Below are 27011 nucleotides of genomic sequence, written 5' to 3' on the forward strand. Positions count from 1 at the left end.
CCCCAAGACCAAGGAGGATTCCGTACATAGCTGAGTTTGAAAAGAAAAAATACAGTAGTAGAAGCATCGTCCATGGTCTGTGCTTGTTTTTTTATGCTGCATTTTTCCTGATATTATAAATAAAGAACTGCCAAAGTTGGGGCTGGTAGATTTACCTGACAGTGTGTCCCTTCTGTCCTGTTTTCTATGGTCTTTTTTTGTTCCTCTGTGATGGGAATTTCAGTTTTCTGTAGGATATCCTGTTAGCTAAAGAACAGAGAGAGTATCTACAAAGGTGAATTATTCATCAAAGGTGTGAGGCTTTCTTTTCTGGCCCAGCTGAATGTAACACTATCTGTCCTTATTTCAATTTATCTTTCTTTGGTGCTTGGAGAAATTTTCAAAGTCGATTTACCTCAAATCTTTTAAGAGCAGAAAACCACCTAAATACGATAGCTCTACTAGATGAAGTAATATAACCCGGTGTAAAAGGAAGTGACTGAAAATCATAAAAGAAGGGTCATACCCCACACAGATGAACCTTAGATGCGATTATCAAGTGTCAGAAAGAGCAAACTGGTTATAACAGCTTTGGTCTTCCTCTAGTAGCCTAAGTTTTGTTCTCATCCACAGGTTTTATATATTGGTAAGCTCGCTTGCTGCCTCTTTTTTAAAATTAAGCCTCCAGCCCTTATTTTCTTGTTAAGGATCAAGCCCACACAAGTCATTACAGCATTGCAACGTCGGGCTGTAAAAGCCTCAGGTCGGAGACATTGAAATACATGTGAACTACATCATTCTGCTGTGGCCTGTACTGCACCGAAAGAGAAGTCGTTTTTAAAGCACGCTGGGGTTATGTCGTGCGCCGCTACCATGTGAGCTTCCCTTTCAGGCCTTTCTCCAGGCTGTGCAAGTTGATCATAGATCAAGAAGTTGAACACGTACTGATAGAATCCATATGTCTTTAATGAGCAGAATACAGGCTCCTAGGAAAAGCTGAGCCAACTAAATTGGTTGTGTCTTTCCTGTCTGTCTGGGGCTATAGTTGTAAGAAAGCAGCATTGTTAGTTGAGAAAGAATATTAGGGGAGTTCATAAATGAATCTATGAACAGATTTTCCTGCTGGGTCTGTTCTTTAATTCATATCTCTCTGGGTTTTCTCCTGGATTTAACAAGGTTCTTTTTCACAGAAGCTTTCTCACGGTGATTTGCTGCCAATATACTACAGCACCAGTGTAGAGTTGACTGACTTGAACAAGATACAATCACCTCTTCTTAACAACATGCACGATTACCCCTGAAAATCATGTAATTATGATAAAGACTTCAAAAGGAAGAAGGTAATTTATTTACACAGTGTCCAGAAAGATTCAGTCTCTTGAACTGAAGCTAAACTTGAACTTCAGTGTGGAAGTCTTTAGAATTACTGCAACAGGACCAGTCTGAGTGCACCAGGGAGGAATCACAGGGGCTATTAATAAAGCGATGACTAGAAGAGTGCTGTAGGGCACCGTGCTGCAATGTATATTTACAATATGCTATAAAAGTTACATTTATTTTAAAATTAACATCTTTTGAAAGCAGCACATTTTGTTTCGGAGAAAGCAGCCCCCAGCTGGAGTTTCCAAGTGATCCCGACCTATCTAAATCTCGTGAAATAACAGCAGCCAAGCCTTCTGTTTTCCTGCTCAGCCAAAAAGCAGCCCTTAAACATAAACAGCACAAAGGCTTTGGCACCAAGCAGCATCTGTAATTCAGCACTGAGCCAGCTGTTGGATCCCCCATGCGATATTTTGGTACTCTGCTTTATTTTTGCTAATACCAGGTACACTAGGGGGCTTGAGACACCCTTGAATCCAAGCATCCTACAGACCTATGGCATAGCGTCTGGTCTGAAGAGCTTACAAAACCAACAGCCTGGCAACAAGGGCTTGTTTCGTCTTTATTCTCTGAGTACAGATGGTGTGCAGTTCTGCTAAATTAAAATAAATACCAGAACTTAAATATAACATCCACATCCTCCAGACAAGTGATTGCATAAATATGCAGAATTTGCAGCCTTGTTTTCATATTAATTCTAACCACATCTCACTCGTATCGCCAGGCAATGTTTTCCCCTTATTATCTTTCACTACCAGTCTCATTTCAGACAGCAAAGCCAGCTCCAGACAGCCAACTTTCTGATAACAAAACATCCATGGCTCTGGCTACCCCTGCAGCATACGACAGAGCTCTGAAAAGCTCTGCTTACCCTTCCAGCTCCCGGGAAGGAAGAGGGAGAAGGTGTGTGAGATGGTGATTCAGAGATGGCCACTGCCCAAGCAACAGCTACTGATTTCTACTTTCCCATTCTGTTCAAAGCACCAAGAGCAAACCCAGCTCTTCATGACTTTCCCCTGAGTTTTCTAGCCCAGATCTTCTGCTTAAATTCATCCCATTTCCCATGTCAGGAGGCATAAAGTCTCAGCCAGGCATCTGTCCTCCCTCTTTAGGATGACAATATTCAGATTGCCTGCAATGATGGTAACCCTGTTCCTGAAAACCAGGGTTTTATAGATATCCTCTCTTCTCAGTCCTTATTTTTTAGTATTGCTTGCACCCCATAGCACCACTCAAAAGCATCATGGAAATAGTCAGTGATTCATTTTTTTCCTTTTGTCACATTGAAAGACATTTCTGCTTTGCAGCAGGGGAGCGTGCAAGGTTTGTATAAAAGATACAGGTCAGGAAGGAGGCTGAGGTCATTGGTTTTTCGGGTACACCTCATTGACTCTGCATAACACGTTTCCCTCACCTTCTACAAAGGAGTTGTAAAAACGGTTTCTGTAGAAGTCATTAGTACTTGCACTGCAGTGGTACCTGAAGCCAGCTGAATCCAGACTGCTGAAGGCAGGATGAGCTCCCAGGCTTTGCCTTAGGGAGCGTGCTCTCCACCTTTCCTCACCCTCATTGCCCATTCTGCCCCGAGGCAGAATGGAAGCAGTTAATGATAGCTGTGAGGCTGGCTGCTGCTCGAGTGAACACCGCAAGCTGTGTGGATGCCAATACTGATGGCACGTGTCTCTTCCTGCGGCTCCAATTTCATGGCATCCAGGCGCTCTCAGTACTGGCTAAGTCTGAATTGCAAACTAGGCTCCGGTTTCCACTCTTGCAGTCATCTACCCACCCAGATTTTCCTCCTTTTTAATTGAGAAGGAGGTTGTGAAATTGCTGTTGCTGAGCAACCTAATCTAATTTCCATGTTAGCCCTGCTTTGAGCAGGGGATTGCACTTCGAGACCTTCAGATAACACCTCACACTTGAATTTTTCTGATTCTTCTCTTTGTAAAAGCAGGTGTACTGGGTGTTCTTCTCTGAGTTTCGGTAGCAGGGCAGCTGCATGAAAAGAGACCAGGGGCTGCTTGAGCAGAGCCAGATCCAGCCACCTGTAAAAGAGGGTACGTTTAACTTAGACATTAGGAAGAAATTCTTCACTCTGAGGGTGGTGAGGCCCTGGCACAGGCTGCCCAGAGAAGCTGTGGATGCCCCATCCCTGGAGGTGCTCAGGGCCAGGCTGGATGGGGCTTTGGGCAACCTGGGCTGGTGGGAGGCGTCCCTGCCCATGGCAGGGGGTTGGAGTTAGATAATCTTTAAGATCCCTTCTAACCCAACCCATTCTGTAATTCTATGATCTCCAAAACGCACCCACTGCAGGCCAGAGCTGAGCCCATCAGTATTGCTGCTTGCACCTCTGCGATAACATTTAGGAACCCCGCACGACAGCTGTGAGGTGCAGGGGGAAGGTGTTTTTAGTTTTGTTTCTCACCATCCTGCTCTATTTTTAATTGGCAATAAACTAAATTAATCTTTCCCTTGTTGAGTCTGCTTTGTCCGTGACGATCGTTGGTACGTGATCTCCCTGACTTTATCTCAACCCACAAGCTTTTCTGTCTTGTTTTTCTCCCATTGTCTTGTTGAGGAGGGGGAGTGCGAGAGCAGCTGGTGGGAGTCTGGCAGCCAGCTGAGGTCAAACCCACCACAGCAGGTAATGAACTTTACAAGCCATGCCCTGAGGACTTAAAGCACATGGACAGCACTATGGAACTCATGATGGGATTTATTCAAGTGCATAAGGGTATCAGGATGTGCTCCTTTATGAAAAACCTGCAACAACACTTGGAAAGCATTCTCTGTTTATAGTTGGGTCACTGAAATAATTTAGTGTCACTCAAATCATTGATTGGTATTAGGAAACAAGAAAACTTTCCATTATCAGTTTCAGTTCTTTGCCCTCGTTGATATTCTGAGTGCATAAATACAACCATGATACATAAAAGCAACAGAGACTCTATTTCTCAAAAGGGTTAAGAAAAAGAAGGAAAAAAAACAGCATTAAGGCACTACTAGATAGTGGCAAGGCAGAGTTATTTATTCCAAGCTGAAGGGACTGGTTTCACACACAAAGGTGATCAGGAGTCAGTGTTATCTCCCTCTAATTCATGTATTTTCTTTGTTAAGTTTTAATCTGCTCTGCTCTCACTAGTGTCCACTTTTTTCCAGAAGGAGGGAAAAGAAATGGCAGCACCGAGGATGGAAGGAATAAGAAAAGTACGAGCTTGGGAAAAGACTGCACATATTTACTTGTGAGTACTGTGGAAGTTAGTAAGGTAGTGCCAAGTGAAGTATGTCACGTCAGATTCACAACACGAAATCCAGCCACCCCTGGTCACAAGATATAACTCCACGAGCTGCACATAAAGAACAGGAAAAAAGCAGGAGGTGACTTGATAAAAAAAAACTTGGGTGGAACCATGACTTCTCCTGGGAAAGAAAGGGAAAACGCTGTGTTATTATTGATTTATTTAGTATCACAGCTCTTTGTGATACACTATAGGCATGCAAGGTCCTACTGGATGGAATCTGTCTTTTTAAGTGTGTGCAAACACCCTGGATGCTGACCATGAAACTGCAAACAAAGGTGGTATGCTCTGCTTTTGACTAAGTAGTGGTATGGGCAAGTGTGCGATGAGAAATAATCACAGCTCTGTAACCAGAAGTTCCCTGTCTCCCACGACTACCCCCAAATAACCAGCTCTGCAGAAGCTGCTGACTATTAAGGATGTTCCACAAGCAATTTCTTTTGAGTGTGACTGCCATTAACTTTACGTGTCAGCAGAACAAAGCAAGTCTTTTCCCTCCAGCCTGTCGTGCTTCAGGCTTTTTGATATAGCTGGTACAGACCAGTATGCAAAGATTTTCAGTTGTTAGGGAAGCTGTAGCTCTCGCTCGTAACAGCTGTGGAGACCAGGATTCAAACTGACAGTGGGATGAGGACATCACTGAGAATAGATGGAGTTTAGGGTGAATTTCAGCCTAGGTCCTTCACTTGGTACCTGAAGACAGATGTGATAAAGCTCAGCTTAATTGTTCTAATAAGAATACAGATAATAATCAAGTTGATAGATACAGATAAACTCTCAAGAAGCATTTGCACATCTGCATCTTTTCAATTACAACGGAGGGGAAATAAAAATCACACTTGATGTCATCTGCACATTCGCTGCTTAGACTGTTGTTGGAATGATTAACAAAAAGCTAAATTAGGTAGTGTTTTTTCACCCATCTTTAACTGCTAACAAGTTACTAAGACTAGCAAATGACTGCCTGAAAGATTAGTCTGAAGTTTGTAGTTCTGGCGTACTAAAAATGACAAGCTGGATTTCCCTTCCCTGCCAGCCCATCAGTACTGAGTACCGACAGCATTTTGCATGTGATGAAGAGTGACGCTCTTATCCTCGAGTTTATAAATAAAATACGCGTACCTGCATCACTGTTTGCCATGACTCACCTCTGTAAGATCACATGGGGAAAATCAGTGCGCTGCTTTCACCTCTACCAGGCAAACAACGTTGGCTGCAGATGAACAATATCAGGCCTTGACATTCAGGACCTGAGCTGACGTCTTCTTTGTTTCATCTTCTGTGCAGAAAAAGCAGGTATGTAAAATAGCACCACAGGATTTATTTTTAACCAGCTTATTTACCTTGCTCCATCTGTTCAAAGCAAACAAACATCACGAACAAGACAGGTAAGAGGCTGGGCCTGATGTACAGAGGTGGTTACCTCTGTCCTATTTCATGCAGCTCCTGGTCTTCAGATTGAATAGGTGAGGACTTCCTCTTCTCAAGCTCTGTGCACGCAGTAACTCATAAACATAAAAAAGTAGGTAAGAAGCAACCATTTCAAAACTAAGATGACTCAAAATGTGTTAGTTCTGGGGGAAAAAAAAAAATATGTATTCTTAACTTGGGCTGCCATGAGTATGGCAGCTGAAGCTTAAAAGCTGGGTTGGTAGTAAATGAAAACTTCAACGGGAAACTTGAGTGTAAAACCTAGCCCCTTCCCTCTATTAAAACCCCAGGTGACTTCTCTTCATCTTTGCACAAATTAGGAGTGTACTTTCTTCTTTCTTTCTTTCTTTGGAATGTAAGCACATCCTAAATGGAGGCAAGGAATTTCCACAGCAGCTACTAATTTTAATTATGTTTCTATACATGGAGTTTAAAGTACCTAAGGAAAAATTTCCAAAATGCCGTCTTTCAAACTGCAGCTGTACTGAGTATAAACTGGAGGTGTATGGCCATCACGGCTTCTTGGCAACCAGAGATATCTCTGAGGAAGCTTGTGGGTAAATTACTTACCCTTTTTCTGAAAAACAGAAGTTAGATAAAATGATGGTGAAGTGTGGGCTTCCCTGCCCCAGTGCTGCTCATAACACAGAAAGAAAAGCTATACTTATTTGTTCTGTGCCGGCAGGTGTAGTAACTGAAATCAAAGTCCTCTCTTCTCCAAAGGGCGTACTCGGAGTAAACTGTTTCCTAGAATCGAGAACAGGATTTCCCCTACCACAAACTACTCCTTTTATCTTCCTTCTTTTAAGCAGTATCTTCTAGCTGAGAAAATCCCATCTCCTTTTGTCCACAGCCATTTAACTCTTGCTAGGCTTAGTTCCATATTTTCTGGAACAAATGATTGTTTGATTTTCACTGTGCCTTAACAATTCTGTTTGGGTTTTGCAGAGACTCAGAAAATTTGGACTGGCTGAAATACCCCAAGAGCCACAGAGTGAGTTCATGTCTGAGCTAGCCTGAAACCAGAGCCTAGGACTTGTTAAATTAGTTCCCTATAATGTCTACACAGATCTAACCAACAGCCTCTCTTCAAGAAAAGGAAATATTTCCCATGTCATAAACTTCCTTTTTGGTATAGGGAGATCAGACTTTTAATTGTCCCAAAGAGGAAGAATGCTGTTCTTCTATGGGGTTCCCGCTCTGAAGGTCACGAGGAGATGGCAGGAGTTCTTTCAGTTGGTAATGACAGAAAATATTCGTTCAAATACATTCAGCATGTCAAGTGGCATTTTAAAAATCCTTTGAGAGTGAGATGGACACAGCTGCAGGCAACTGCTTTTGTCTAGGCAGGAATAGGGCACGGAGGGGTCACATTTGCTCCAGACTGAATTATCTTGCACAAATCACACTAGAAAAAAATCTTTCTAACGGCTTCTTGAAAAGATCCGATTTGACAACCTAAAATCCAACTCTTAAGATTAGACTCTTAAATCTTGTGAGTTTAAAAAAATGAAGACTGTTAAATCTTGTAAGTTTTAAAAAATATGCATATTTGCAGCTATTCAAAAGGATAAAAAACTAGAGGATCTGTGTTTCAGGATAGAGCTTAGCTGCTGTTACATGTCATGAATAACTGTGACTCCATACAAAGTCTTTTTTCACAAAGGTCCTCCCAGTTGTATCTCCACTGCAGACAGCAGACCAAAAATATTCAAGGTCAGTGGGCTACATCAGGAATTTACTCCAAGGAGCTTTGTGGGATTAAATGTTGGGTTCTTCTAAAAGTTTCTTCATTTTCCATGTAATACTTTTAAAATCAAATATTATGTAACACTGAGATGTGTTTAAGAGAAGTGTTGGTTTTAGGTATGACACTTCCTTCATCAGAATTACATCACTTGTGCTGAGATAAGCTAACTTCTTTGACAGCAGCGTGTTGACTGTAAGTCATGCTATTTATACTAGATCTTTTATCCCAACACACAGGTAAGTAGCTCTCTCACCCTAAGTTTCACTTCCTGAAATAAACACACACACTAGCGCTGAAGTCTGAGCAACCACAACCAGCATTTTAGCCACTGCAAATGAAATAGAGCCCAATTTGATATGGCAGAGTCTGCAATTGCTAGAAAATCCCTTTGGCAATTTTCATGCTAATAACTTCCTCTGCTCATACCAGAAGGTTATGGCCTAGCAGCTTCCAATTTCTTCACTCGTCGCCTGTCTAAAATCACACTACCTTTCTTTAAAATGACTCTAAGACTTTTCCCTGGAATGATTAACTTAACAATATTCCACTCTTCAGTGGTATTTAAATACGCTTAGACATGCTCATGAATTAACCTTCATAACCTCCATTATGAATTCATGGGTATCGTACTTACTACACAAATTAGTTACTGTTAGATGTTCAAACAATCAATTTCATGCTTTCTCTTATGCTCTGGGCTTACAAAAATATTTACAGAGCTTTCTCATTAGCTTTTCTCAAATCCTTTTTTTTTTTGTTTGTTTGCCACAATACAGAAGCCTCAGCAACAGCTTACATCCCATGATCAGTAGTGATCGGTAGCGCTTCTCTCAGACTGTATCCATCTGTTGTTTCTTGTCACACACCTCAAAAGCAATTTGGAGCAGGATTACCTCTTCGTTTCAGTTTGTTTTTATTCACAGTAGTGGATAAATGGGGAGACGGATAGGTAAAGGCTAAATGCCTTGCCTAAAATAGACAGTGATGGCTAGGAGTTAGGGTACTATCCATCTTGCTGTGTTTGCATCCTTTTTCTCACGGTTACCATCCTTCTCGTTCTAGAGGAAGCCCAAGAGTTCTAGAAAGGATGAAAAATCAAATCTAAAAAGGAAGGAAGATTACGATGGGTAATTCTAGGGAATGGGAAAAGTTCCTCATCCAGTTTACCAAGAGCATCAAAACTCCAGCAAAGCTCATAAAATAAATAAGTAAATGAATAAATGCCATGGCTGCTTTTAACCACTAGGAGACGTATTCAGACCACCTCCCGCTTATAAGCGACATGGCAAATTTTAGCTTTTAAGTCAAGGGAATGGTAAAGATCTTCTGTCAGCCAGGGCTGCAGTCATTGACACCTCATCCATGCTTGCGTTTGGGATTGCCAAGCTCCCGACACTCTCAGGAACGCTCGATATTTCCCAGACTAAGCTGAGACGTAAGCTCCACGACAACCCAAACTCTTGAAGAGTGCCTACATCCAGCCCAGATTTCCTCACGGTCCCACTCTTCTAAGTGTGATCACATCATGCCCCGCGTGGATGGGCAGTCTTGACAGAGCTGGAGGGAAGGGAAATGGTTCCACCCCAATCTCACACAAAAACCTTAGGAAATATGAAAAAATAAATAAAATACACAAAGAGAGGGTAGTAAGCTTTTCTGATTCTGGAGGGGTTTGTAGCTAGAGCCTCAACTTCTCAGAAAGTCACTTCAGCTAAAGAGTCCATTTTCATTAAACACATCCTATTTTCATACTCGTCCTCTGGACTCCACAAGGGCCTGGAAAAGGGGGAAACATTCCTCGACTAGGATTGTTAATTGCTATGGGCAATATACTCTTTTTGCCTGCAACTGCCACAAAATCTGAGGATGTTGGGTGTTTGATTGTTTTTATTAATTCTTGAAAAGCTCCAAATAGGTCTTTGAGGGATTTTGCACTCCTGTGATATTTGTCATTTCAAGGCTCAGAGATCACAAATTTCTTTAGGAAAGTATATCAGGTCAGCTGCAGAAAAAAATGAGATTTCTTTATCCACCGCCAATTTTACTAAACAGGTTCAAAATGTGAAGAGGTTCAACAATGAAGAAAAAGACAAACAAAACCCAGACCTTTGCGACTTCTACTTCATTAGTTTTTCGTGATGAAATTAGTTAAATCAGTTAAATTCTGTCCAGTGTAAGCAGTTCACACACAGAACAGTTTGCAGGACAAATCCACAGGCTTGTTACACAGTTCTAAAGCTCAGAAAATTATTTAGAAGACAGCCCTTTTGTTAACTTTTTTATTATCCAAGGAAGTACATAACATCTGCGTTTAAAAATGCCTATGCAATTGTTCAGATATTATGGGTGTGCTTTATTAAAGCAGCTCCCCTACTCCCACTACGCTGCCCACCTCTCTGAGAGCAGCAGCTCATCCTGGTATTTCCCTGCCTATTACAGATGTGAGCATGGTAGTTCGATTAGTTGACCTTTTGAGAGGTATTAAACCTCTGTGTGATGCAACAGGATTGTACAGTGCTGTGCAGTTCTCGTATGAAGAACAAGCACTGAAAAAACCTGCATTTAACCCACAGATGAAATTTGGTCACATGAGGTTTTCCATTCCAAGGTAAGGAAACCTCTCACTCTTCAGAGGCTGGACTACATCCTACCAGAGAGAGGAAGAGCCTCGATATTTTCTTTTTTGTTCTTCATCTTCAAGAGTGACACAGCTATGGTAACTATTTCGTAGAAGCAAAGGCACTGAAGGCATCTTTAATGGAGTGTGTGGCAGCAAAGAGGCCAGTGTGTTATGCTCTGGATGTAAGTTTGGATCTTGCATGGCAAACAATGTTAAATCAGCTGGCTCACCTATCGGTTTTACCCATTTGTACCAGATCTAGCTATGTCTCCCCTTTGTGTGCTAATGGCTGCTGAAATCTTCCTGCCTTAACCACGCTGGCCTTTGGTGCACTGCAGTCTTCTCATATTTTTCTCAAGTGGAAGAGCTATCCACAAAACAAGCTATGATATATGACTTAACTGTTCTCATCAGCAAAAACTACAGAGCCCAGAGCTTGAAAATGGTGGTGCTGGTCAAACAAAGAGGTGGGACTAGGTCACAGATGCACACCGGCCAAACAGCCCTGCGGCCACTGCACATTTCTGATGTGTCGTCAGGGCTGGACATCTTTTCGTAAGCCTTTTGTATAACCCTGAGCAAATCACGTCACCTGCCAGCCACACAATTCTCTGTAAAACGAGAAGTTTTCCCTCATCTGTGGGGAACCACTTCCTAACATAAGCAAAGTAATTGAGAACCTCCGATTAAAGGTGTAAATCTAGATGTTTCATTAAGTAGTACATGAATAAACTCAGAGATCAGACTTCAGTTGCAGGATATGGTGCTGACACGCTGACAGCCATTTCTAAAAGGAAGCAGTGTCATGGCTGTGGACTGTTTTTTCTTTCTTTCTTTCTTTCTTTCTTTCTTTCTTTCTTTCTTTCTTTCTTTCTTTCTTTCTTTCTTTCTTTCTTTTCTTTTCTTTTTTATTAGCCTAGCTATAAGCAGAAGTCTTTCAACAGACAAGAATTTGTACAAGTGATGTTTGATCACCAGTGAACCGTGGATTGCTCGAGCCCCAACTTACTGCCTTCTGCACGTAAAGAAGTGAAAGCGCCAAGTGAAGCTTTTCCCACAGTAGCAGTACCTACAAGGTGTCCACCTGTTCTCATTTGAGGCACGAGTCTACAGCCTTTCCTTCGGTAAGAATGCTTACAGGTGCTTTTTTTACCCATCTGCCTGTTTTCACAAAAGTGGCAGGAACTTAGTTCTGCTCAAAATTTTGCCCTTCTGTCACATTTGACTGAAAAGAGATTTAAACATTATTAGCAAGAGAAGGAAGGGTGGGGAGAAATCCACCAGATGCCATGATCCTACAAAGTCTTTGTAGGAAACCAATGAGAAATATGCAATTAAACTCCAGCCAGCATCAGAGAAAGATGGGAAGACACAGCTGTCATTGGACAGAATGAAAATGCTCTGGCAGCCAAAGAGAGCAACTTTCTGTGAAAGTTTCTTTCCAGACAGCACAGGACATCCAAACGCGACCTTTTTCCTCTGGAATCCAGCACTGACTGTTTTTTTGTTTGTTTGTTTTTGCTTAAGTTGCATACATCATTGCTGAATGCAGGAAGCACTTAGGTCTTTACCTGCTCTCCAGTCCAAAAAGCAAGAATAGATGGGCAAATTTCCTTTTTATTTCCCAGTTTAGAGAAAATAAATTATATCGGAATGGTCCAGAGAAGAGCTGACAGCTTTCTGAAGACAAGAAAACCTCCTCTGGCTCCATTCCCAGGAGATAAACATTCATTGTCGTGCCACACACATCTGTACCTTCTCGTGCTTTTCAAGAAGCTGCGGCCACAGACCCAGCTCTCCTGGACCTGGCCTCCCTACTCCGCAGGGTTAATGTCTGCAGCCAAATGCACACTCATTTGTTTGTGCTCAGCTGCAGGGACAATGGAGCCACAGTGATGTGCAAACAACACCTCGCCTTGTAGGCAGTAAGTCACAGGCTGAATGTTGAGCACAAGCCATGTGCAAGCTCATCTCTGGCCCTTGTCCAAATCCCCACATACCCCAACCCCAAGTACAAATATAAGAAATTAGATGGCGCTGAATAGCTAAATTTAAACTCTTCCTGGTTTTATGGAAGTAACAGATTGCAGCTCCTTTTTGGCTTCTTCCAGCATACAGGCTCAACAGCTAGCCTGGTGCCCAACTACATGCAGCAGGCAGCACAATTAAACCATTATTATAGCATCTTAAATGACGTCTGCCAACAGTCCACAGCCCTCCTACTCAGGCTTGGCAGAGCCTGCCCCCTATAGCTAGTAGCCATGGGGAGCAGGTGGCCCAGATTGCTCTTCCCAGCTCCCCGTGCCATATTATCCCATCTGTCATAGGCACCAGAAGGTATGCCCACCCTATACACAAGGGTGGGCTGCCCAGCTGAGGCTGGGGCTGCTTGGGGGTTCCTCTGACCCCCTCCTGGATCGCTGAGCAGTGCTGACGACACCAGGATCAGCTGAACCAGAGGAGCAAGGAGCTGAGCAGCAGTTCGGCACAGCTCAGCAACATCCCAGCCCACCAAACTCTGACCCTGGGGTGCCCTGAAGACCCAGACCCCATGCTCAGGGGCACCACGAAGCAGACAGCACTTTTACAGAGGGATCAGCAGAGACGGGTTTAATACATGATGTGAACGCAGCCGTAGTAAGCAGGTGGGTAAAGTCCTGTGCGATTTGCTGTGCATCCTCTTAATTCAGCCCTGCAATTTCTGCCCTGATGATTTGTGCTCAGAGATCGCTACCAGGGGCTGGACTGGCAAAATTCTGCAGGCAGTGGGGGTCCAGTAACCAGAAGTGCTAAAGCACATGATAAACATTATATATATATATATATATGGGAAGGGAGAATAGGTGTGACTGAGTGCATTTTTCCAAACTGTACATACCATTGCCCCTTGTCTGAAATTCAGAGGGAAGCCACTGCACGTTGCATGCCCCGCTGACATAAATTCCCACTGGGATGTGGCTCTGAAACGCCCTGTGCTTGCAAGTCACGGTGCAGTTTGTGCCAGCAGGGCAAACAGCACTGCCCCCGGGAAGGATCACCTCCAGGTCCCCCGGGAGCACAGGCTGCTCAGCACCCATCACCCAGAGGACCAGGGTGTCTGAGTGCCTTCCCCTCACTTGACAGGCTCTGAAATGCTATTTCAATGAGTCCTCCCCAATTTAAACATCCTGGCTAGAGGCTGCAGCACTTCAGATGCACTTTTTACTTCAAAAAAATAATAAAAAAAGGCACACCTGACAGCACAAATTAGTCACAGCTGTGGAAAACCTAAGAAAATGCATTAATATCAGAGCAGAGCCTTGGCTCCCAAGACAGTGTTTTCATTAGCTGCAAAGTACAGATAACATTTTTTGTCTGTTGCCTATTTACATTTTGAGAGCCAAATATTCCCTTCAACCAGGAGCACCTGAGTGCTCCATACCCCACTTTTTTTTCGGTGATTTGTGCACTAATCTTTTCTCTCCTTGAAAACTTAACCCAAACCCACACCTACTTGTAATGGGGGGAAGTTTCCACAATCTGAGCTATGTTCTTTTTGCATCACTCTATTTTTGTGTCACCACCTATGTTTTCCTGCGGCAGGAGCCTGCAGCAAAGCCCTTGCTACGAAACTTTTACCTTTTGGGATACGATAGAGAAGGGAACCTGAAGGGAAATGTCTTCTTTGCTGGCCACATGGAGGCACGGAGAACCCAGGCACAGCCAAGCCAAAACGCAGATGAGGTCAAAAGGATGCACACAAGTGCCAAAGCTGTCCCCTCTCACTGCCAGTACCACTGCTGGAACAGGATATTTGGTCAGGAAGGAAGCCCCCTTCTCATCCCCAGTGGGATTCCCCAAATTTGTGGTGCGATGTGAGATTCCCCATCCTCCTCCTCTACCACGAGCAGCTGCTGCCTCACCCCTGAGGTTGCTCTTGAGTTTTATGGGAGCTAATCGCAGCAAAGGATGTGTCCAGCTGGGATGCAGAAGGGTCTGGCCACGAGAAGGATTTTATAGGACCCCTGGTTCCTGATCTGGCTCCAGCACCCTCCCAAGGAAGGATTTCTCCACACCTCCCTGGGCTGTGCTCAGTAATTAGACTGATTCCAGATGTTGCCCAGCGAGGGGCTCTGAAGGAGGAAAAGAGGTGGTTCATTGTTTGGTTTTTTTTTTCAGAAAAAGGTAGAAGTTTGTTTTCTGGCAGCTGGACTTCATTCGAACAGCCTGGCGGAAAGTTACATCGGTTTTAAAGACAGACTTGATCACAAAGAGATCTTGTATGAACTACAAAAAAAAAGGAAAAGGAAAAGGAAAAGGAAAAGGAAAAGGAAAAGGAAAAGGAAAGAGAAAGAGAAAGAGACAAAGAAAAAAAGAAAAAGAAAAAGAAAAAGAAAAAGAAAAAGAAAAAGAAAAAGAAAAAGAAAAAGAAAAAGAAAAAGAAAAAGAAAAAGAAAAAGAAAAAGAAAAAGAAAAAGAAAAAGAAAAAGAAAAAGAAAGAGAAAGAGAAAGAGAAAGAGAAAGAGAAAGAGAAAGAGAAAAGAAAAAAAGAAAAAGAAAAAGAAAAAGAAAAAGAAAAAGAAAAAGAAAAAGAAAAAGAAAAAGAAAAAGAAAAAGAAAAAGAAAAAGAAAAAGAAAAAGAAAAAGAAAAAGAAAGAGAAAGAGAAAAAGAAAAAGAAAAAGAAAAAGAAAAAGAAAAAGAAAAAGAAAAAGAAAAAGAAAAAGAAAAAGAAAAAGAAAAAGAAAAAGAAAAAGAAAAAGAAAAAGAAAAAGAAAAAGAAAAAGAAAAAGAAAAAGAAAAAGAAAAAGAAACACTGGGGAAATAAACTTTTTATAAAACTCTTTCAAATGGCCATCCTAGTAGAGGAAATAAAGAAAAGGCAAAGCTCACGTTGTCTGAAGGAGATCCATCCATCATTGTCCAGCACGGGCATGCTACGAGAGGTGGGTGCAGGTGGGGAGGAAAGGAGGACGTGAGCTCCTGCTGGACCAGGGAGCTGAGACTCAGACACCTTGCCTGGTGTACGGTGTTATCATAAAGACAGGGCTAATTAGCTAGGAAGAAACAATTTAGGGAGTAGAGAGTTGAAAGTTGGGCCACTTACCTGAAGCCTCATATCAACGCGTTAATCAGGAGGAGACAGCACTGAATAGGATGACTGAAAATTAGGATTTTTGCTAGAAACCCTGAAAAGAAGCTGGAACGGGGTAAGACCTGGGAGATTTCCTTCCTCCGGACACGGCTGAGGAAGACTATCCTTCCCACCACAGCTGGGATGGCAGCGTCCCACCTGAGCTATTGCTGCGAGCACGGAAGCTCCCCCCTATTTTGTGTCCTTCTGCCCCCACCGTGAACAATTCCCCGCTGCTGATGCCCTGCATTGGCTCTCTGGTGGCTTCTGGCCAGGTCCTGGGGGACATTTGGTGCTTCTGGTTACGAGCTGATGTGTGAGATGAAGAAACATCGCACGTGGTCCACGCCGAGCCATCCGTCAGACCTCCTGTCCCTGCTTGCCACCTTTCTCGAGGATCTTCTTTGGGATTTGTCTGAGCGGTGTTACGGGGGGCTGGCCCCATCACGGTTACAATTTCAGGCTTCACTGTCCTCTGCGGAGGTTGGGGCGGAGGGGGGTGAGTTTTCCTCTCCAGATTCCTTCCCTCCTGCCTCCCCCTCGCACAGGAACCTGAGCAAAAAGCCGGGAGCCTACCAGGAGAGGAAATGCTTTGAAAATGAGATCTTCTACTTCTGGGCAGCGGAACGGGCTATTTTAGGACCAGCTTGCGTTGGAGGTGTGGGATGGGATGCGATTCCTGCAGCTGCCAAAGGAAACGCTGCTGTACCCAAAGCACCCCGGGTGCATTTGGCAACACCGCTTACAAAAGTCAGCCCCGAGCAGCTCCCACAGAAATCCCACTCATTTTCCGCCTGAGATTCAGCGATTTCCCCATCCAGCTGTAGCTCCCCAGCCTTTTACAAGCCCTCAGAGAATCAAAGGCGCTCTGGAAGCAGCTACAGCACGTCACAGCCCTGCTGGGTCTCACCAGGGACGTTGCTGCTGAAATCTTTGGTTCTTCCATTTTCTCCTAGGCGATGCGCAGAGCCCTGCAGCTTGCTACCTGTGGATTTATGGCCCTTCAGCAGCATTCGAGCAGGATGCTGCCGTCTCTATTCTCGCCGAGATTTACAGCTGGTTCCGCCTAGAAACGGGCCCCTTTTCTTTTTTTTAATTGAGTGATCTGTCTTCGGGGGAAATATTTTATTTCGGGTCGGGTGTTTCAAGGTCTTTGGCTGTGTCACTGCCACTTTATTTAGCTGCCCTGTCGTAGCAGCCTCGTGTACTATCTGTGGCAACCTTCATGGCTCATACCTTCATCTTTCATTTTATGCGTCTCCGTGATTCTTCCCAAGCTGCCTCCGAGACCGAAGCATGGCCCTAAATTAGGACTTAGCTACGTGGGAGGCTTTTCCAGAGATTTTGGGATAATTCCTCTCCCTGGAAAGGCTTCCTGCAGGATATATGTCCACGGGTGGGCGTTACAGCTGTCATAGCTCACTGCTGTTGTGCCACCGTAAATAAGTACGAGCACCAGCTCCGAAAAAGTCCTTGGCTATAACTGAAGAAAGATCAGTGTGTGCCCACATCCAGCAATCAACTATATGTGAGGCTTTATAGGGGATGGGATGGGATGGGATGGGATGGGATGGGATGGGATGGGATGGGATGGGATGGGATGGGTTTTTTTTTAATGCAGCTGCACAATATATGCGATTGCTGACACTGGAAGACTGTCCTCAGCGTTTGTTCCTCTGTTTCAAAAATAAATAACAAGGCTGAGCAGTTCAGGGACAAGCGGCATTCTTACAGCGATGAACAAAAGAAGAACTAAAAGAAGGATTGGAGCCGTTTATCTGGGAAGGACAAAATGCAATATAGCAAATAATGAACAGCCTAGGACATGTGGATTGAGCGCCTGTTTTCCCTTTCATACAGTAAAAGAGCAAAATGTCATTGAGAGAGATGAGAAAGAGAAAATTATAATTTTACAGCAGAGGCACTTGCTCGGTGTAACTACAAACCATGGGGCTCTGGAGTTTGCTTAAAACCCAAAAGAGAGAAAACTTGGTACAGGAACAGGAACATCTATAGATACCACAGGAGGGAGATAAACACTTCAGTACCCATTATATATAGGGGATTGATATTATTCCATCAGGGAAAGGAGAGCTCAGGGCTTGTTTGCACCCTGTACAGATGTCTCCATCACTAAACCCCCTCCGAAGCAAGCCGCCCCACCGAACGGCCATGCAGCCACCCCTGTAGTGAAGTCTGTGTTCCCAAGGGATAGCACCAGCTCTGAAGGCAAAGGAGCTGCCTCTGATTTCCCAAAATATATCACATCTGCCTTTTGTGCCGGTTCTCAGCGCGGCGGCGCACACTAGGGCTACTGTTCAGAAACATCTGCCAGTTCAGCAAGGGAAAAATATTATATCTGAAGGAGCTGCGATGCGGTGAACTTTCCTGGTTGCCCTGGAAACACTGGGATGCTGAAGGCTCGGGGCAGCTTTGTCCGAGGGCTTTGCGTGGCACCAGGAGCCTCGGCCACGGCAGCGCTCGCCGAGACGCTGACACGAGCATCGATCTCAGCCAGCAGCTGCAGGGCGGGTCAGCTTGCTCTCCTTCCTGGGATTAATATCAGCTCTTGGCCAGCCCGGTCCTTTCGAGCCGAGTTTCCTCAGCTCGAATGCGCATCTGTGGCGTGCGGCAGCTGCTCCTGGCTTTGAGATGCTCGTTGCCCCAGGTGGGCGCAGAGACGGCGTCTTGTTTGCCTTGACGAAGCGGCAGAGGGAGCTCAGGCAGTTCAAACATCCCTGGAAGAAATCTAGCAGTGATTTGGGACTTCTGGCTGCAGTATCACACGTTGCTACCAGCACACAGCTGTTCTCCAGTTGCATAGCACGACGGAGCCAGCCCGACTATTCTTCTTAGCTCTATTACCATTTTTTTTACCGATATTCTCAGCTGCATGGCCTCAGTGCTACGTAAAGCTGAGAAACTGCAAATTTTACAGTTTTCAGTAGGATTTACATGTGCTCAGTGCCCATCGGACCAGGACCCTGCTTCGTCCTGCTCTGTAAGGCGCTATTTTGTGGCCAAGTTTCTCCCTCAATGCCAAGGTTTTAAAAGACTCGAATAAAAATGTTATTTTGCAAGCAGGATCTAAATCCCCGGATTACAAAGCATTCTAGGAATGGATGGGAGTGTCTTCCTGCAGAGCTCGTGGTGGCTCTGCTGTGACATTTTGCTGATGAGCACACGCCAGAATTTCATGATCTAAACACAAGAGCTAAGTCCTAACACAAGACCAAGATCCAAACACAAGCTTTGGGCCAGATTTTTGTTTCCCCACTCCATCCAACCCAAAGCGGGCTTCCTAGTTGTTCCCTCAGTAACCAGTACGTATGTCTGAAATGAATATAAGATTTTTATGTATGAGGCAAACAAATTGAGATTAGAACAGGTTCCAGCAATGGCCAGTGCCTACCTGATTTAGGGGAAAAAGGCACAGAATTTCCTCCTTTTATATTAAGTCTTTTACATACATGGAAGTCTGTGTCTACGGGTGAGAAATCCAGAAACTCGCAGCTGTGCTGCAGGTTTATCATCTGGGTAGGGAACGAGGCAAATATGGTTAAGGGAACAGGATGAAAAATACCTGCTCCTGAAGATTTCTTTCCAATTTTAATCAATAAAAGATACTGCGGTGGAAAAGTTAGTATTTATATTTAACGTCCAAGTTCATAACTCTACAAATTAGAAACTTCTTTTCAGGGAGCACACCTCACAGTCAGGCTGAATGGCTGAAAGGAGTTGCATTTGTGGACACGGTCCATGCCTGGTCTTTCATGCCCTTGAATATGCAGGGAATGGAAACATCAAGGCGTTATTTCTCCTACTAGTTGGAAATAACTCAGCCCTAATGTTGAATCAATTCATAGAATAAACCCTGTGCATAGCTGCTGAGTGAATCAATGTGAGGAGACAGTGAACTGAAAACCCTCTGCAAATAGTTAGAAAAAAATAAAAAACAGCTTGCAGCTGTCCTTTTTTGATATCCCGGAAAAGTCTGGGCCTAAAAGTGAGTTGGTTGCCCAGGTCCCATCTAGGTTAACAAATTCATAGAGAAGCAAATGAGGGGAGACTGTGGGAAAAGGGACAAAGGAAAGAAACTGAAATTAAAGAGGAAAGGTGATGGAGGTAAGATGGGTGGTCGCAGGTAAGCAGCAGCGTGGATGGGTGAGGGGAGAAGAGTCAAAAGAGGAAACCATTCACAATGGGAGAGTAGGAAAACGAAGTGGGATGGGGTTAAGGGCAGCAGGTAGAGTAGAGGGAAAGCTCAGCCTCTTTCTTGCTGCTCCAAGGTGGGAGCACCAGCAGGGAGAGCTGCCGTTCATCAAAACCCTTTAGCATAACCCTAGAAACCGCCAGTCTCTCCTTGCCCTTAATCTGTTTTATTGGGACATTTTTCCTCCTTTTTCCTTTTATTGAAAAAAAAAAAATAGCAATTAGATGTAACCTTGCTTGCAACTTGCAGATCCTTAGAAGCTCAGGTGGAGGCAAGGGCAGCACTGGTGTGCTGGGTGAGGTGCTGAGCAGATGTGTTAGCCCTGAGTCCTGTCCCTGCCAAACTCTTGTAGGTGCTGCCTAATCCTGATCACTCGCTGGGCTCTGCTGCCCTGCAGCTGCAGTGCCAGCGCCGACAGCCACCGAAATAGTGGGGAAGAAGAGACAAACGAATGCCAGCTGCACAAAAAGTGTGCAGCTAAACACGGGGGCATTGTGCAAAACAAGGAGCAGGGAAAGACGAGGCATGGAGAAGACAAGTGAGAGCTGAGGATCGATGCGTCACAGACACCAGGTTGCCATCGAGCTGCTCCCTCGATGCACGCTCATCAAAATGCCACTCCATAAAGGGGATGCTTTTTGGCCTTCCACTTCTCTCTGACTGGTAAGCTGCTAAATGCCAGGAGGCTCCAGATGCACGACCGTATCCCTCTTCCCTAGAGCATGGACAACACACCCAACCCTGCATCTGGGCTGGGGGAAAATAAATAAATAAATAACATGAAGTGGAGATGGATGAGCAATAGGGTTAATAAATAAATAAAATAAATTGGATGAGCAATAGGGTTAAGAGATTTGTAATTGACAATACAGTGAAAATACAGTATTTGCCTGTTGCTTCTTCCCCTGTTGCTGTATTTCAAGGATCTACAAGATTTTTTTTCCAGCTCTCATCCAAGTTCTCCTCGGATGCAGATTCACACTGCAGTTTCTGCTGCATGGTCCAAGAGTGGTCCCTTAAGGTTGCTCTCGCTGCATGTTTGTGCTCCTGTTCATCCTTATGCAGGTCCAGAGCTTTATGCTGGGGCTTTCTGTCTTATATATAGGTCTTTTGGGGGCTTCATTTTTGCCCATTGAAACTATAAGATCTGAAATAAAGCTAATAATCTGGGAGGTGAGTCCTTCTTCTCCCACTGCTGCTCAGTATATTCATGCAATGGATGCACCAAGCATCCCTACGCAGCTGCTATTCTGTCCGTGGCCGGGTGCTTTTAGAGCCTTTTATCTCCACGATCTGCTCTTCTTTTTTTCTCTCATCTGCTGGATGGAGGTAATGAAGATTTAAGTACGACGTGCAAACCCATCTGTCCTGGCAGAGCGGCTGGAGCTGTGCAGAGCTGAAGATCTTTGTGAGCAGCTCCATGGGTGGTTCCGCCTGGGGCCAAATGGATTCCATATGCAAGGTCATCTGTCATGCAGAAGGCACCGTCCTTATCCCTGAGAAATCCTTTTCCTCTCCTGAAATACAGTGAGTACACTGTCACTTAACCCAGCATGCTGTTTTGCCGTGAAGGTGTTAGCATGGAGCAATTCTTTGGTAATTTCTAAAAGTACAATGGCTTTATATATATATATATATATATATATAGTCTGTAGACAGCTACTGATGCCATTTTACTGATTTTATTCTTGCTGTAGTCTCTTCATGCAGGTGATTCCAGTGCCCGGATACCTTTGAGGAACCTCATCTTGGGTGAGGTGAGTAGTCTGCAATGAAGCTACTCCATGCCTGAGCTTTTAATTGTAGGCTCAGACCATTACACAAGGAGGAACAAGTTTCCACTCCGCATATCTGGTGGTTTCTCCACCCCGTTTCTCATCTATGCCTATAGCTGGGGGCTAACTCATCCGGATTTTTCTTACCAGCCAGTTTTCCAGTTCTGATTTCTACTGTTCTGTAGCAGCAGATGTTCAGATTCTGAATATTTTCCAAAGCTACCCAATTATTAGTAGGTATAATTAACACCCGAATCCTTAATCCATAAGCCTGGTTTAGGCTGGATCCAGTCCTACTGTGCTTACAAAATAAAACCTCAATATGAACATCACATCTTTAAAGAGCAAAAAGCATCCTAGCTCCCAGTCCTACCCTGTACTTGTAGAATACAGAAAGCAAGAAGCATTACTACAAGGTGTAGCTGTTTGCCATAACTGTAGTACAACCTACTACTCACAAACTCTACAGATTTATTAGCGCCTAATTAATTACCGAGACATGTGTCTAAGCTCCTATGTTCAGGAAAGTGATTAATGTTACTCAGAGCTACCAGTTTGTGGGTCATTGTCTGCAAGTCTGTAAGCAGGTTGTGGCAGTTCAACGAGATGCACGTTTCCTGTAGCTGACAATGGATTATTCACATAGGATGTGCGGCGTAATCGAGCTGAGGCTGGGGAAGCAAACATACCTTCTGGAATGTGCCCAGTTTGAGTCACACACTTCGGAAAAGATAAAGTTGCATAATTCAGGGATATTTTCATGCATTTGTACTGCAAATATTACAATCGTGTTCTGATGAAATACAGCACGATAGGAACAGTCTCGGTTCTTACTAGGATGTAGTTAAATAAATGAGAAGTGCAGATCAGTTTTTGGGTGGTTTCAGTTACGAGGCTATTTCAAGAAACCCATGAGGATTTCTCTAAACCGTGCAGCTGCAATGTGTGCAGGCAAACAGGATGCTGTTCTATCACCAAAGGAATAACAAACAATTCCAAAAGAGGGGGTAATTTGGTTAAATATAGCACTTGAAATAATACGCTAAGAACTCATGGGTTTCGTGATAATTCTACCTTTTTTTTTTTTTTTTCAGTGGATAATAGCAAAATCCTTACACGGGTAATGACTGCAAATGGTGTTCCTGCAAGAGAAGAAAAGTTGGAGATAACAACCGAAGAACAGCGAGGCAAGCTCTAGGAAATAAGATAGAGAAAAAAGCAACTGAATGCCTGAGGTCATTGCTTCGTCTACATCCGAGGCCAGATCCTTGAGGTCTTACGTGCACAGCGACGCTGAAAAAAATTGTGCAATATTCCCTATCCACTGTGAATGTATTTCAGGTTCTGGCGACTGTCCGAGCATGAGCTCATGCCCTGATTTACGGCAGCCCAAGGACCAGGCTCTGCCGTCTGTAGGTACCCTTCCCCATCAGCAGCCAAAAAGGACACCTAAGGAAGAGGATGAGAATTGGACAGAGGTGTGAGGTACTTGTTTCAAAGTTTTCCAAAGCCACACAAGCTTTCGGTTCCCACCACACGCTGTGGCAGGAAGTCCCAAAGTTTAACCACAGGTGTGAAGAGTCACTTCCTTCTGTTTGCTTTGAGCTCGTCCTCTCCTACTTCAACTTGCTACTTCCTTACTCTTTTATTGGAGAAAAACAAGGAAAAATGAAGCTCTCATCACCTGCTCCGTGATATTCATGATGCCGTAGATTTCTCCTGGGCATCTCTCAGATTGAAGAGGTGGACCAGGTTGGTTCTTCCGTATATTAAACAGTTGCATTCTGCTATCCTCCTTGTTACTCTCCTCTGAAACCTTTTAGCTCTTTAATTTCCCTTTTAAATAAGAGGACGGGAGCTGCACATAGGATTCAAAAGGATAGGATTCAAGCTCAAAGGGATCCACAGGTATATGCAGCTGCACAACAACAATCTTCATCCCCTTCCTGACAGTTCCTAACATTTAATTTGCTTTAATAACTGCTGCTAAACATTTAGCAGGCATTTTCACAGAACAACTAGCGCAGCCCCATGTTCTCCCTCCTGGCTGGCAGTGCCCAGCTCAGGGCCATCACTTCACCGGTGAGTTGAGGGCTTCTTTCCCCTTGTGCATCATCCCATTGCTCTGTCACTGAGAGCCATCGAGTCCTTCTGCAGCTCTTCACAGCCTGTCCTCACCCTTGGCACTGGGATTAGCGTGTCGTCAGTGCTTTGTCACTTCACTCTTCACTCCTTTCCAGCCGTGTATGAGCGTGCTGATCAGGGGACACCACTGCTGATCAGCCCGTACCATGAGACCCGACCATGGGCTCCCCCTCTCTGTTTTCTAGGTTTTAATCCTGGTTTTATTCATTCAGGGCCCTTCCCTTTTATGCCTTGACATTCCTTAAAAGCCTTTGATGAGAGACGCTGTCCGCAGCCGTTAGGAAATAAAAGCTGGTTATATCAACAGGATATCCTTTATCCAGAGGCTTGTTGACACTTTCAGAGGACTCCAGTGGGCCCACATGGCAGGACTTCCCTTTATAAATGCCAGGTTGACTCTTCCACAGCACGTCACATTTATCCATTTGTCCACTAATTCGTTTTTTTAATGCTCGTTCCTATGAAGCAGCAGCACAGCACCAATCTGCAGGCAGCTTCCCACGCCACTGGAAGACCTGAGACCTGGCGTTAATCTAAAAGAATCATAAAATCACAGAACATCCGGAGCTGGAAGGACCCACAAGGATCATCAAGTCCAACTCCTCGGTCCACAAAGGACCACCCAAAAAATCAGACCATGACCAAGACTTGGACAAAGGCTCTCTGGCTGGATCTCGGTTTTCCAGACTGTGACTTTCAGGTGTGGGAAAAGAAGGAGCTGGGGTCTTTTCCCCAGAATTTCCTCCTAGTGTTTGCTGTTGGTTTGGGTCAGATGCACAAGCGGGCTCATGACACTCAGCACAGCATCATTTCCCTGTGGCAGGATTTTTCTACCTACCACAAAATGTTACAAACAAAGTTCCCTGCTCCAGCCACTCCTCTTGGCAAGATGAGCACCGGTCTCCCTTCGGTTACATCTCCGAGGGGCAGGAAATTCCTCTTTCTCACCATATCCCCCCAAAATCCTGGGGGTGGGAGCCCTGCCAAACAAGGGGAGGAAGAACCAGACAAGTAAGTTGCTGCCAGCTTTGTCAGTCCCCGAGGGAAAGAGGTTATTTAGTGCGTGCTGCAATGATCCTGTGCAGTGAATCAGGAACAGGTTTATAGCCTCCAGGCAACCCAAACTTCCCCTCCCTTCTGAGAGGAAAATTCACAAAGGGGAGAATCCAGCTTCTTCGTATAATCCAGCATGAATTATTTCCTGATCCTTTAAATGATGATTTTTGTGGTATTGGGGTGCAGATTAATGATTTTTTTTTTCAGCAGTGATTGCATGGCAAAGCAGAGGGCTGCCTACATCACCCGGCCAGTTGCAGCAGGTCTCACACCACTGTCCTTCTGGGTTGGAGGACAGGTTCTTTAAATCTTAGAAAATCCAGAAATCAAAATAAATGACAGAAAAAAAAAAAAAAGTAAAAAAGAGCAGCTGCTAAACAGCTCAAGAAGGGCCTTGTGGCCATTTCCTCCAAAATAAACCATGAAAGGTAAACAAGCATGCTTGCCTCTCATGAAGAGAACATTTCACCCTTTCTAGCTCTTCGTGGCTTTGGGATGAAGCAAACCACCAGCACCTTTGTTCCTTGCATGGGCTGTGGACGTCATTCCGGAGCCCTGAGCCACCCCAAGGAACGTCTCGCTTCACCTCTTTTCACCAAACCCCATTCCCAAATATTGCCCTGGGCTCACAGCACGGACCTGACCTCTCTGGGAGGCTGGGGAGGGTTTTGCAGACACCAGTAAGAACCAGTCGCCCCACCGCAGTGACTCAGGGTGCTGCTGGCAGGAGCGAGGCTGTGCGTGGAGCGCGCCGCCGTCAGGGTGAGTAACCAGGTGAGCACAAGCACGACGCCGAGCACGTACACGCTTGGCGTGACACGTAGGGTTGTGCAACCCCGTGTGCCTCTAGTAGACGAGCTCAGGGGTCCACGTTTCATATTCCCAGTGTTTTGAGTGTGAGCTGCGTTGTTCATGGGCAAGAGCCTCCACCTCTCTGCACCGATGCGTGCTCCTGCCTCTCTCCCAGCTGCCCTGGGATGCTCTCAGATTACCAAATCTAGAAGGCTCTGGTTTAGTTTAGAAGGATCCTAAAATCACCCGCTGCGAGGGATCTGTAGGCTGGCAGAGCTCAGGATTCATTTTAATCTCCTGCTTGCCTCATTCCCTTAGGAAGGGCAGAGGTAGACTAAATCTGGTCTGAATTACCAGGATTTGGGACACCTCATTCCCATTAGCTTCAGCAAGGAGTATCCATATCCTCTAGGAAGTTTTGAACACGAAGTTTTGAACACAAAGTTTTGACATGCTCCAACCCCTTCCCGCTACAAAAAAGTTGTAACCATAAAGGGAAAATGAGGGATTGAGGAAAATCTTAAACAAAAACTCAAGCCTTACAAATTCAGAAGACCAAGATCCACCTATAACTTTGACAATAGGTGAATGATGGTGAGAACAAAATAAGTCATTTTCAAGGTTTTTTTTGTTTGTTTGTTTTTTTGAGTAAATGGAAAAGCCATTCAAGTAACACAGACCACAGTCTAAAATACCACTGCAGGCACAGAATACCTGCCATGAAATTGCCACAATAAATGGTTGTGCAATCTGAAATATAAATTGTCAAAAAAACTGCATCTTCATGGAAAACAGCGATGCAAAATCCCCTTTTGCTAATTTGTTTGTACTCTGTCTCCAGAGAAGTGGGAGCAGTGCAAAGTCCTTAGTCTCCTCTGGGTGCTATTCTCAAGCGATGGCCCCAGAGTTGTTATAATGTGCAATTTATGATTATAAAATGGCGCCTGAGAGAAGTTGGTGACTTGCCCATTTGTTCCAGGAGAAAATGCTCAGGAAAGGATGACTTACTCCATAAAATCCAACGAGAATGAGCTTGATAAATGAAGAGAATATCAGATGGATTCAGTTTCCAGTTTTAGATTTTTCTACGTCTGTGGTACTCAGTTTATGCTGGACCCGTACAAAGCAAGCATTTTATGCACGGATGTATTGACAGCAAAGGAGAAAGGAGAATATGAAATATAGCTGCTGTGCTGATCTCCCGCACTCAGGCTGCTCTTTTCTTCCGGTTATCTATGGAGATAAATTCCAGCATGCAGAGCAGCCTCTCTTCTCTGCAGTGCAGAGCTGCCTTTGTTCACTTGCTTATGGAAATCTACCCTGAAATTAGCGATGTTCTCCTATAGAAAACCTCAAAGTACGGTCTCAAAACCCCACCTTTTGTCCAGCTGCGGGGACGGCTGCACATCTCGGGGAGCAATATAGAGTTGAAAACAAGCAGCCATAGCAGGGGACAGGCA

General features: G+C 44.4%; 1 long non-coding RNA gene across 1 annotated transcript; it reads left to right on the forward strand.

Annotated features, from left to right (window-relative positions):
• Nucleotides 1-17166: 17166 nt before the first annotated feature.
• Nucleotides 17167-26206, forward strand: LOC310894095. The gene is made up of 3 exons (XR_014579555.1): nt 17167-21310; nt 21481-21540; nt 22653-26206. It is a non-coding gene; the product is annotated as an uncharacterized lncRNA (long non-coding RNA).
• The last annotated feature ends 805 nt before the right edge of the window (nt 26207-27011 follow it).

The sequence above is a fragment of the Anser anser genome (assembly GCF_964211835.1).
Source record: "Anser anser genome assembly, chromosome: 2".
NCBI lineage: Eukaryota > Metazoa > Chordata > Aves > Anseriformes > Anatidae > Anser > Anser anser.